General features: G+C 38.1%; 1 long non-coding RNA gene across 4 annotated transcripts in view; it reads left to right on the plus strand.

Annotated features, from left to right (window-relative positions):
• The window catches only part of LOC109310573, a 72710-nt gene that overhangs the window by 54058 nt on the left and 5818 nt on the right, over positions 1-12834 (plus strand). For all 4 annotated transcript variants that reach the window (XR_002101252.1, XR_002101254.1, XR_002101251.1 and 1 more), the window contains one exon: positions 3429-3510. This is a non-coding gene — a long non-coding RNA (uncharacterized LOC109310573). The remainder of the gene's footprint in view (positions 1-3428; positions 3511-12834) is intronic.

Genomic DNA, 12834 nt, shown 5'->3' on the forward strand with positions numbered 1-12834 from the left:
TAAATCATTTAAGGTTTTAAACCTGAGGGGTTCACTCACAGTCATGAACTGGAAAGCAGATTGCAAGAGACATTGACATACTGATCAATGACACGAAGCCTCCAAACAAATCAGTACAGGACTTTAAGAGATGAAGCCTCACTGTGTTCTGTCTGTCATCAGAATTTATAAAGCATCTTAGTGAAAGCCCCTTGAGAATCATTCCTAGAATTTTGCAAGTCATGAGCATGGATGTAAAAACTGAAATATTTTTTTAACACAAGTAGCCTTGTAATAGCATTGCAAAAATGTAGTCTACAATGCTAGCGTAGGAGGACTAGGAACCTGTTTAGTGAGAGAAAATCTTTTCCAAAGCAACAGCTTATTATCTTCTTTGTTTCTAGTTCTAAGAAATCTTATTTTGAGATACATGTAAACAGTAAAAAGGTATATCTGAGTTTTAAAACAGTAGTAACAACAAACTCCCAAACAAACAAGCTGTCACTTCTTTCCAGAAAATAATAGATCGTGGCTGATTTTAATGGGTACAGCAGTCCAGAAGTTTGCTTATGTCTGTTTTCAAATAATAGAATCTAGTTTCCAAATGGAGGAGGGCTATGCAAATAAGTTCTGTGCCAGTCTTGATTTAGGATTTAAAAAACTAAAGTCCGACTGACAAGATTTTGACATCCAAACCATTTATGAACAGTTAAAATCCTGTAGATTCTGTTCACACCTTGCATAGACATTTATGTCTGTGAAACATGGGAGACCAAATCAGAATGCTGGTGGGTTGTACACCCTTATACAGGTGTGTTACTATTTGTATTGCAGTTGCATTGAGAAGTCAGGGCTCTCTTGTGCTCAGCACTGCACAAACATGAATGAAGGAAACAGTCCCTGCCATAAAAACCTTGCAATCCAAGTATAAAATTATAGACAACTCAAAGGTAAAATAAACCACTGGCAGAACCAAAATGAAACAAAGAAACCTTACCTATAAGCATGAAAAACAGTGGCTTTGCAATCAGTTGTCTAACTACTGTTGAGGCTTTTTATTGTCATTGTGGCAAAAGTGAATTTGCAGGTTTTCTGCTACCTCCCACCCAAGAAGAGAACCAGAAGGTAATAAAGGTCCACATTAGAAATGTTTATAAATGGGTAACCAAGGCTGGTGTCATTTGCTGAATGAAGGTGAGGGCTGACATATCAGTGTGTGGTATAAGAGAAGACATGTTGGGCGAGAATGGACTGGGAAGGACCATATCAGTGAAAGCAGTAGTTTGTGTTGGATGCAGTGGAAGATGAGTCCAGTGGAATGATGATAAGAGGAGGTGACTTGGGCAAAGGGAGAAAGTAGGAATGATCTTTGCAGCAGTACTTTGAAGTGAGGATAAATGGGACAAGTTGAGATTTTTCATGACCACACTGGAAGAATAAAAACAACAGACAAACAGTATGTTCATTAGGTTTTACAAGGCTATGTTGTTACAGAAGAAAAAGTTCAGGTTTTCTGATCAAGTCGTGTCTTGTAAAAGTATTTTATCTTCTTTTGACCATCAGCACAAATAAGCAAAACCACCATGTATCTGTCATGGCAACAAGGGGCACAGCCCTGCAACTTTTTTCTCATTTAGGCATTGAAGAACCCAACTGAAATACAGTAAAATTACTAAGAACTTAATAATTATTCTCAGAAATTAAGCACAGGATCCTACAAACACTGATTACCGGGTACTGGGACTCCTTCAAGAAGTAGGTACTTAGCTTGGTGATAAAGCTGGGGTGTCTGTATTGGGCTTTGAAAATAGTTTATGCATACTAGGGCTGTGCAAAGCTTCAGTCCCTGATTTGATTTGGTGGAGATTTGGCCTGATTTGGTGGCCAAACCTCCAAATCAAAATCAAATCAGGAGGCCGTTTAATCTCTCCGAATCAAATTAGTTCTCTCTGAATCGATTCAGAGATTTGGAAAGATTCAGAGATTCAAACATAGACACAGCTTTAGATGTTTTTCCTACATACCTTGAGGTACCAGGCGGCTCATGAATGCTGTGATGATGGGGGATGGTGGATGGAGTGTCCCACAGAAGCACGGAGAGCTCCCCAGCATGCTTGGCAGAAGACCCAGAAGTGGACCGGAAGCACTTTCAGTCCGTTTCTGGGTCCACCAGGGAGCATGCTGGGTGGCCCCTCCATGCCCCACTGGCTCAGCAACTGGTGCCTTCTGGGTCTGGGGGAGGCCCTCAGGGCCCCTTTGCAATTGATCACTGAGCCGGGAGGGCACGGGGCAGCCTCCAACATGCTCCCCAGTGGACCTTGAAGTGGGCTGGAAGTACTTCTGGTCCACTTCCAGGTTCACTGCCAAGCACGCGGGGGGCCTCCCTGTGCTCCTGTGGGATGCTTCAACCACCCCAACATCTCAGTGTTCATGAGCCATGCCTGGTACCTCGAGGTATGTAGAAAAAACATTTAAAGCTGTTTCTATGCCCGAATCTCTGATTCTCCAAATCAGCATCGAATCTTCAGATTCAGATTTGGCTGAATCAAATTGGTGACAGTGAGTCGAATCAACTAGTTGAATTACTGTCCTTGGTTTGGGCTGAATCCAAATTCGAATTGAATACAGCCCTAAAGTATGCAGCCTGGTGTATGAGCTACTTTAGATTGATATGCATACAGAAAGTACTTTATTTGAGAATGGCTTTTAATTTCATTTGTCAGGCACAATTGGACATAAACAGAATTCTCAGCTTTAAATTCTGTAGATTATACTTTCACTAAAGTGAACTTTATTTTGCTTGAAGAGCTGCCTTTGTCTTTGTTTCTATTTTGCTTACTAATGTAATGGTCTTAAATTCACTACAGACCAGTATGTTGGAAGTCTTGTGTCTTGGCTTTTACTTCTGGCTCTTATCTCTTTTCAATGGGGTTTATTAGATGAGATCATCTACAAAGGACTTATTTCTGTCATAAAATGGAATTTAAAAAAAGCAAAAATACAATTAGTAGTTGTTTTTTTTCTGCCCTCAGTTGAGAGATTAGAATATCAGTGTCAAAGAGAATAACTGGGTTTCTAGATTAAATTTGCTTTGCAACTTTTGCTTTATCCTTTTCTTGCCCTCTGTTGCTGCACTGTCTAGGGGAAAGGATCAGAAGAGTTTCATTCTGTTCCTTGGCATTGTCTTGAAGAGTGGTTTTCCCTCGCAGCACCATCCAGAACTGAAAGAACTTTTCAGTTCTCAAAAACAAATGATCACCAAACACACGCATTATTGAGCCCTTAAAGAAAAAGGTGTTAATCCCATTAATACCCCTACTCTCTGTATTCTCTTTCACTCTGTACATTGTCAGACTAGAACTGAGTTCATTGTAATATTTTAATTTAAATGTCTTGTTTAAGCAAAGGGATTTGACATTTTAAATTTCTCACAGGTCTTATTTTTACAGTTCCTGACCTTCTGTACCTATCCCTCATCTTTAAGAACTTCCCTCAGCCAGGAGACAGAGTTGCTGGTTTAAAAGTAACCTGGTAAGGATCATTCACTATGTTGTTCCCTTAACATTTGTCTCTGTTTCTAAATGTATGGTAGATGCAAAACAGTTTAGCTGTGCTGTCTTAATAAACTCCATTTAAATGACTTTCCAAAATTAGACCTTAATCTGGTTTTCATAGCAAACATGCATCCTTTTATCCCTAAAAGGAAATATTTTTATTTTTTCAGAGAAAAGTGTTTATAGTAGATCTTTAGAGTGGGGAGGGGGAGGGGGCAAGTGGTTATGAATGGGTTTTTCCAAAAAAATTGCTTTGTAAAATCATGAATGTTTATCTTACACAGCTGCTATGCAATAATTGTATTAGAAATAAGTCATAGTTTATTATTTTATCAGCAAATTGCTGGGGTCTTTTTTTAATCCATGGAACCCATGATTAGATTCAGTTGTATTCATTTACCACTTTTATTTGAGTTTTTGCACAAGTTCAATAGAACATCCCTCATGCATATTATCAAACACATATTCTGATTTATATTACCATGAGGGGAATACCTACCTAACCTGGTGGGGGTAGTGGGGTTCATGAGTATAGATCTGATTTTCCTCTCAGCTGCCATCTTGTGCAATTTAAGACTAAGTTCTCTAAAGTGTTTGGAGCTACAGTCATAAAAATCAGTGTAACATCAAAATTAGACCCCTCGATTTGGAAAAAAGGAATCTTTCTTCCTAATTACATTTGACATACTTTAACTAATTTTGTAATCTGAATTTTTGATAGTTCTGATATGAAGTTAAATTTCTATCATGTTACTTCCATACTATAATCTTAACGCTTGTACTTGTGAGAATCAGTGCACGTCAAGGAAATCCTCTGGTTTATAACTGGTGTGAATGAGAGGTACACTGAACCTTTGATCTTGCAAAGCCACATACAGGTGTGTAATTTTAAGTGTGGGAATTATTCTGTTGTGATTAATGGAAGTACCCATGTGAGTAAAGGTAAGCATTGGCTTAAGCATTTGCAAGATTAGTCTCTGTATCTGTGATGGAAAGAAAACACAACCACAATTTTTAACGTGTGGTTGAAATGCTTATGAAATATAATGTATTGGGTTCAGAATCCACTCAGACAGCATTACATTAGTTTAAATTTGGAACAACTTCACTGACCTCAGTGGGGCCAATTTTCATTGTTGTAAATGAGAATGTAATTTGGCCTATTTACTTCAATGACTTTAATCAGAGGCATGGAAGGTGTTGCCGGAGTAAGAGGGGTACAGAACTGGACTTTCAATACTAAACATTGTACTGATCAAATGGTTAAATAGCTTAGCAAAGACTTACCTCATTTCTAATGGCTTCTGCATTTGGAAACCAAATTAAAGTAGTTGAGAAATCTGTTAATTGTTGTTATTTTAACAGACAGAAGATGAAAAGGGAAAATTAAATACTGTAACACATCTTGAAATTTTGGGGGTTCAGTGCAATCTCTCCTTGGTAAGCTGAGGAATTTAAAATATATTTGCTTAAACTCGTATTCAGTTATAATTAGCTAAACCTACCTTTCCCTTGACCATATTCCTTAGAGGTCATCACATAAACCGTTTAAATTGATAGTAATATTATGCTCCCAGAAATTAATTTTACATTGTATACAGTTTTTATTGTGACTTTATCTTGTTTCAAAAGTGCTTACTTTCTGATTTTGTGGATATTACTGGCTGTGGATTACTTTTATTTTGGTTTTTACACAACAGTTATATTAGAAATTTGCTGTTTTATTCTTACCTTCTTAGTAAAAATCCTTTTATCACACAATGGGTAATTTATATCCATTACCAGCCCTTTCAATCCTTTTCAGTGGTGCTGTCAGTGCCTTTGGCACAGTAATGATTAATGTGATCTAATAATAGTGTGCCATTATATTACCTTAGTAAAACATGTACCAACATCCTATTCAGATCTACCAAATTCATAGCTTCCTATAATATTTTTGTTGAAAGACAGGATTACTATTTTTCAAAGCTGAATTTTTTTCCCTTTAACATATTTAATGAAATTCACAATTCTTTGCCATGGTAATCTGTGTGCATGTGTTTGGGCTTGATGGGTGAATTTTATATCATTCTGCATTATTATGATTTGTTGGGTAAATTGTTTGACATGTAAAGAGAGATAGGAGTTACATTGTTTTGCTTTGTTAAGGGTGCATTTTAAATGCTCTCCATCTTTTCAGTATTCTCCTGGATTTATAATAGGTGATATATTTAGATCATCGTGCATAAAAAAAGCAATTGTGCTAAAATGTGCTTTTCTTTATTTTCACTCTTACCAGCCTAGCACTATTCTCACACTATCAGTACCACTGTCCAGCATAATTCTGTGCTAGTTTACCCACCAATTTTTGTTAAAGTGACTTTGCTAGGCTGTTCTCCTTTGGCTATTTTCTTACCTACTTGTGCATGGATACCATGCACAGCAGCTGTCTTAACAGTGAGTTTGTGATTGGGATTATGCAGTTTTGGATGAAAAGGTATGGATTGAGATATTATTCCCCCATGTATCTTTGGCTGAACAAGGGCAATAGCATTTCACAGTCCTAGCCTCCAGGTCAGAGATGAAGGCTGTCCACTCTGAGGCCAAGACTATCAAAACAGTGGATTAAATCAGAATAGTAAAAATGATATTGCTGGATAGAATGGCTTGCAATTACATTTGAACCTGCCTCAGAGCTCTGGATAGTTTGCTACTGAGTCCCAGTAGGTTTTTTTGAGTGAAGAGTTTTCTCTGTGAATCAAGGTGAAAATGTTTGCTCATGTCACTCTGACTAGACGCATGCTCTGTGTGTTTCACCAGAAGGTTTTTGTCATTATGCTCTTCCCAGTTTAGAATCTTAGATTCATTTACTTAATACCCCTCCTAATCAGCATGGTTTAAGAGTTTGGATAACACTTCATCCTTACAAAGCATCTTAAATCTCCATCACCCAAGACTAGCATTATTGTAGCCAGGGAGACATACTTAACGTCACAGTTAAATCTAAATGGAACACTATGTCCACATTTTAAGTCTATTTGTAACATTGTATTAAATGCATATATGCTTTAGCATTGTTTCACTGCATCAAGATAAATAATGAATGAAGAAATTATTTTCATCTTGTAAAGCAAAAGTGTGTAAAACCACCCAAAATATGTGCGCTTGCTTGTATGTGGTTCCTAATTTGATTTAGGCTAAAAGGTACAACTGTAACAGGATTTGAAATATGCAGTCAATTTAAATGAGGAAAAATATTTTTAATATAAAATGTATAAACTGTGTGAATCTTTATACACATTTTAGTTAAAAAATTATCCTGTGATTGTCATCTCAAAAAACAATAATGTTACTTGCAATATATGCAATCATATTATTCTGTGCCATGCCAGATACAGTCTTTATACCTTGATCATTTAAAGAGGAGGCATTCTTATCTGCTTTATATAACTGATTTTTGATGTTGTAAGAGCAAGTGAGGAAAAAAAATCTCAAAGCTTTGGTTTAACATTGTATTTCAAAGAATTTAAACAAGTTTATGCTTCCCCATTTGAAATAATCAAGTAAATATTTAAATATGTGGCAAAACATGTCTTATGAGACTATCCAGAGATCTGGTGCATAGTACAGATGGACATATATCTAGTAAACTGTAAAGGTCCCGAAAGGGGTGACTTCAAGTTAAGTCACTAGATTGTTTGTTGGAACCAAACCTTTGTTCGGATTACATTGTAGTGTTTTGGTTAATGAAACCTGACAAGGCGAGTCTACATGTGCAACTAATTTGCAGGAATAAACTCCAGAGCAGTTTGAGCTGGAGTTACCTACTCCCAGGCACGACATCTATAGGTGTAACTGGCACAGCACTACTCCTGGGCAGAGCAATTTGAGCCAGGGCAGACCAGTTTACCCCATACCCAGGTCTGCTACTGGCCTGCTCTGTCTCAGGCTCCAGGTGGTGGCATCAGGTGGCAGAAGGGCTGGCTGGAGCATGAGGGTACTGAAAGTGTGGAGCCATGTGGTTAGGTGGCAGGTATGAGTCTGGCCTCTTGCTGCCTGGGCTGACCAGGTGTAATATATGCCCACAATTGGTGTCTATATATGCATTTAATCAGTTAATTACTCCACTGTAAGATAGTACTGTGCTGACAGGACTATCTTCTGGCGGTGATAATTAGTTTACTGCAGCCTAATACCATTGCACATGTAGGCAGTGACACTTTACCCCACAGCTAATTAGTCTACTCCACACTAAAGTGCACATGTAGATGTGGCCAAAGTGTAGCAGGCATAGCATCAAGTCCCAGGGTATGCCATCATTTTCTTAAGACTGAATTGTAAATGGAATATTTCCTCAACTTTTTTACCACATTCCATAATGGCTTTGACAGACTTTACAAGAGACTGTCTGTCTGCTTGTACACACCATGGGGGTTTAATTGGTTTAGCTCTTCCTAAATTGAAATAGTGGGTTTTTTAAAACCACTTCAATTTAGGGAGAATTAAATTGAACAAAATCCCTGTGGCGTGTACACAAGGGTGGGGGCCCAATCCTTACCTGCCTCTTCAGCAGTGGGCTAAGTGGTCCCTGAGCTGTGTGGAGCCCCCCCAGGTGGCACCTGTCCACTGGCACCCAGCCTGGGTGGTGGTCCTGGACTGGGGGTGCTGCATCTGTGGAGGGAAGCACCAGGCCCCCTCACAGCTCAGGCAGGCAGGCAGTCTCCAGGGACCAAAAAAAAAAAAAGAATCAGGTTCACTGCTTTTTTTTTTTCTTCAGTGGAACCTGCCTGCATGGGCTGCTGCTGGGTCCCACAGCCCCTGAGTTGTGCAGGGTCTGCCAAGCCCTGAGCACATTGATTTTCAGTGCCCCGTGTGCTGTTTCACTTTGTTCGGTAGCAAACTAAAACATCTTGGAGATGTTTTATCTTGCTACATACCAAAGTCATTTAAAGCGGCATATGGTGCTGAGCATGCAATCAGCAACACCATTAAAGCAGAATATGCTGCCGAATGTGCAAACAGCAATGCAATTAAGGCTGTGGAAAAGGTCATTTAAGCCGCTTTAAAGGCCAATTTTGTGGTGTGTACAGAGGCCCTCTGTGACCTAAAGAATATTTCAAATCCCAATTAATTGTTTTTCTGGAAATTATCTTGTTCCTTCTGATAGGTATCCTAGCATTTATTACAGTAGGAGATCTTGCAAAGATAACAGAATTTGGTTTGTGGGCCAAATTCTCCATCCAATGAGGCAATTTTGTGTCAGTCTTTCTCCATTGACTAGCTTTCAACACTGGATCCTGCTAATGAAGAATCTTTCCTCATATGTAGGGGAGCCCTGAGGTATTGCAAAACTATTGCACTAAGCTTACTCATGGCAGAAGGCATATATGTCTGGAAAGAAGAGGAGAAGGCGGGTATGACTTCCCTATGCTTTGGTAATCCTATTGGCAGCCAGGGCAGTTTCCTTCACTCTGGAGGCTGCTCTCATGTGCATCAAGAGACTAGCCTAGGACTGAGTTGTATAGTGAACAAGGACCACAAAAATTACTCCAAGTCATCTTTGTCTGCTTCAGCTGAGTGCAGTTTGGCTAGAATAAACTATTTGGCTCTGTCACTCTACTTTGAACAGTTGTTTACAGAGAAATAAAGATGGACATCACAATATTTCAGAAAGGTAAACATTAATCACACTCTTTCATATATCATAGTGGATAGGGAGTTTTTAGATTCCAATCATGAGTGCAGTCATGCATCTTGTTGTTTTAGGGTCAGATAGGATCCAAATCTACATGAAACCTATTTTCTGTTTCAGATCCTGACAACTGGGACCCTATTCATTGCTCCAAATTAGCCTCACACCTTAATTTCTCTGGGTCCGAACATGAATTCCTCAGCCACAATTCAAAGCAATATTGGTAGAACAGAAAGTATGCTTCCTTTGGTATTACTGTAACTGGAGGCCCTTCTGATAAATAAGGAGTATTTTTCCTTTATCCTACAAATAAAACATAACAAATGAAAGTTTTTGTCTTTATAAGACTACTTTTGCTTCACAAAAAGCCAGTAGGTCCATGTCTTAGAGTTGGTGACTGGTACATTTAGCTCTTGGGTTATAATCCTAGAATTACTGGGAATTGCTACAAGGGTGTTGATTGTAGCTGTGTTGGTCTAAGAACAGAGGCAGACAAGGTTCTTTGGGTAAATGTGATATCTTTTATTAGATCAGCTAAATAGTTCAAAAAAAATTTCTTTGCAAGCTTTCAGGTATAAACACCCTTCTTCAGACTTTCCCTTGGCCTGAAGAAGAGTTTTTGTACCCAAAAGCTTGCAAAGAACAATTCTTTCAACTATTTAGTTGGTCTAATAAAGGATATCACATTTACTCAAAGAACCTTGTCTGCCTAGGAATTGCTACTAAATTACTGTTTGGTTTTGATCATGAAACATAAATGTTTTGTTTCCCAGTGGAAAAAGCATGATTTACCTGTCTCACCAGAGGCATTGTAATTGAATTAATTCTCAAGAAGTGTTTGGAAATCCTTTCAAATCAAGTGAATGATTTGCTATAGAAATGCAGATATTACCTTTTTTTCTCTCTCCACATTGCCATAACTTGTTCAGGCTTCTAAACAGTGTTTCATTTGAGTTTTGGGACATGGTTCCAACTTGTCCTTGTGATCACTGTTTTCAGCCATTTGCATAAGTTTGTATTGTAGATACAGCTCTTCTGGTCCCCTGAACCTTTTAGGTAGCTAATATCTTACCATGTTTACCAGAAGTCTCCTCTTCTCTTGAGAAATGTACAATTTCAGGACAGGATAGAATAAGGTTTAACACACAAACACTTACTTTATGGAATGATTTCATAAATTTCACTCAAAGTAATTTTAATGGTTTGCTTTTTGTTTTATCAAGTGTGGCAGTATCTTTCTGATAAATTACATATGACTGTGCTAGCTTAACTAGTACTATTCAACATCACATGTAATTGCCAAATCTTGTCATGGCCAGATCAACTACTGATGGCAAATCTAAATATTTCCAGAATATAGGAAATTCCCATCTGTTTGCCTTTCATCCTATCATTTGACTGCCCTGAATATTTTGTGTGTATCTATATTTATGTGTATATTTATGGTTAGAATAAATATACTTTTCCAGTGCCAATACACAAGCAAAGTACAAAGGAATACAGAGGTAAGTAAAGCTTTGGGGGTGCTCCTTAGAAACCAAGCAGGAAAGTGTTCTCCCCCTTAGCCCCAGAAGGTCTTCCATGGAGAGAAGCAGAAGCACTTGCAATATGTAGGCTACATCTTCATTCTGTCTTTGTTCTCCATTTTATCTTGTAAGCATTAAGACGTATTCCTCTTCAGTCTCATCAAAACCATCTCTCTACTTTTAGCTACCTAATTCACCTTCACATCTTCCAGCTTCTTAGCTACTTCACCCATTAATTTGGGGTTAGCTGCCTACCACTTATTTTCTTTTCATAAAACATGGAAGCAGCAAATATGCTTTTATCTGGATACAGCTAGGCTCAAGGTAAGGTTCCCTGGAAATAATACAGGTATTCAGATATTTTCCCTTTTTCGCTTTTCTTAGCCACTTGCTGTACATTACTAGTGATACCACATTTCTGTGACTCAGATGAAGTTTAACCACTCTTTTAGATAAGCAGATAATGTGAACAAGCTCTTATTGCTGCATAATAAATCAAACAAAAGGAAAATGTTGCTTACCTACATGCACCCTACTTTGACAAAGAAGAGTGGAGCTAAACAAGTCAGCAAGCTTAAAAGTGATATGCTTAAGATACTGTTATCAAGAAGTTTTAAGATGAACTACTTGAGTCCAGCATGTTACACCTACCAAAGTGCTGGTTTATTGCCTCCAGGATCCTTTCCTTTTATCCATTTGGCCCCTGTCTAATTTTTAAATTAGAGGTCTGATCTAACTCCTAGGACAGTGTATAGGAGGGTTCAAATGCCTCTAAAAAACTCCCAGGAGCTTTTGCTGTTCCTTGAAAAATATTCAGAATAAAAAATACACTTTTCTTTAAAATAAAGTCTTGTATCTCTTAATTATAGCCATTTTTCTGTTTCCACAAGGTATTCTATCCCCTACATATATAAAATTATTTTTTTATTAACAATGATAATGAAGAATTTGGAGAAAGGCTGGAATGGGGAGGATACTGTAAGGTCAAGGTCACAGTGCTTTTTCTCTGTGATTCTGCTAAGGGATTGTTCAACAGTTGTGCTGTTAAAAAGAGTGCTAGTAGAAGGAGAAAAATCAGAATTATGAGTGACATCTACTCATGTAGAAACCATTTCCTAGAAACATGCCTAGAAACTATTTTGGTGGTGGTCTGCTTGGGGGTAGCCAAAGCCCACAGGTCTAATACTGACCCAGTTGCCACATCCCTTCCCCCCAGTCTTTGGTGACTGCTCTAGACTGTCATATTTTTTAATGGAGCGGCATAAAATTAGAGAGTATCTAGCCTCCCTAACCAGTAATCGCAAACCCTGGTCTGAAGTGTCATTGTCCTGCATGCAAAATACTGGAGGAAAATTCTTGTGCTCTTTTTCTGTGGGTTACTGCAGATTGCATAGCTGACCAAATATGCTAAGGGTATGGAAAATAAGAAAACGGCAAGACTTGATGATTTCTGTAGAAAAGTAAACACATGCGCAACCCTGCTTTATATTTGAGAATTCAAGATTTTACTTTTTGAATAACTACTGTATTTTAACAATAGACATAAAGTGGTTGCTATGTGATACACAACAGTGTTTTTCATGAACTTTTGGCTGGTGAATAAGCCCAGCAAATATGGGTTCTTACCCTTTTAGTTTTCTGGGTCAATTCATTTTGCACAAAGGAGAGAATGATAATTTGAGTTGTAGGCAGAGAATGTTTTCTTCCCATGCTAGGAAAGATGAAAGCTGTTTTTATTTGATTTTTTTTTTAAATTAAAAATTATAATTCTTTATAGAGTTACAAATAATTATCTTATTACTAAAGGCATCCTGTTCATTTCTACAGAGGCTTCTTCTGTAAAATAATTGCTGATTGTAGTGATGCACTCTTGGGGAAGGGGGTGGCGCTTTTTACATGTAAAAAAAATCCCAAATGGAAAATCCCAAATACATTTTTTTTTCTGGGACTCAGCTACAACCTGTTGAAAAAAAAAAAACTAATGGGAATCCCTTTACTCTACATTAATCAAGCTGGTGATGGTTGGTTACAAGACCAGATTCTTGTGTCCTTTGATCTGCCACCCTTCTGCTCTGTAAGTGCTCAGCCATCCCCTTTCTCTTGG

Source organism: Crocodylus porosus, unplaced genomic scaffold (genome assembly GCF_001723895.1).
Source record: "Crocodylus porosus isolate Cpor-Errol unplaced genomic scaffold, CroPor_comp1, whole genome shotgun sequence".
Lineage (NCBI taxonomy): Eukaryota > Metazoa > Chordata > Crocodylia > Crocodylidae > Crocodylus > Crocodylus porosus.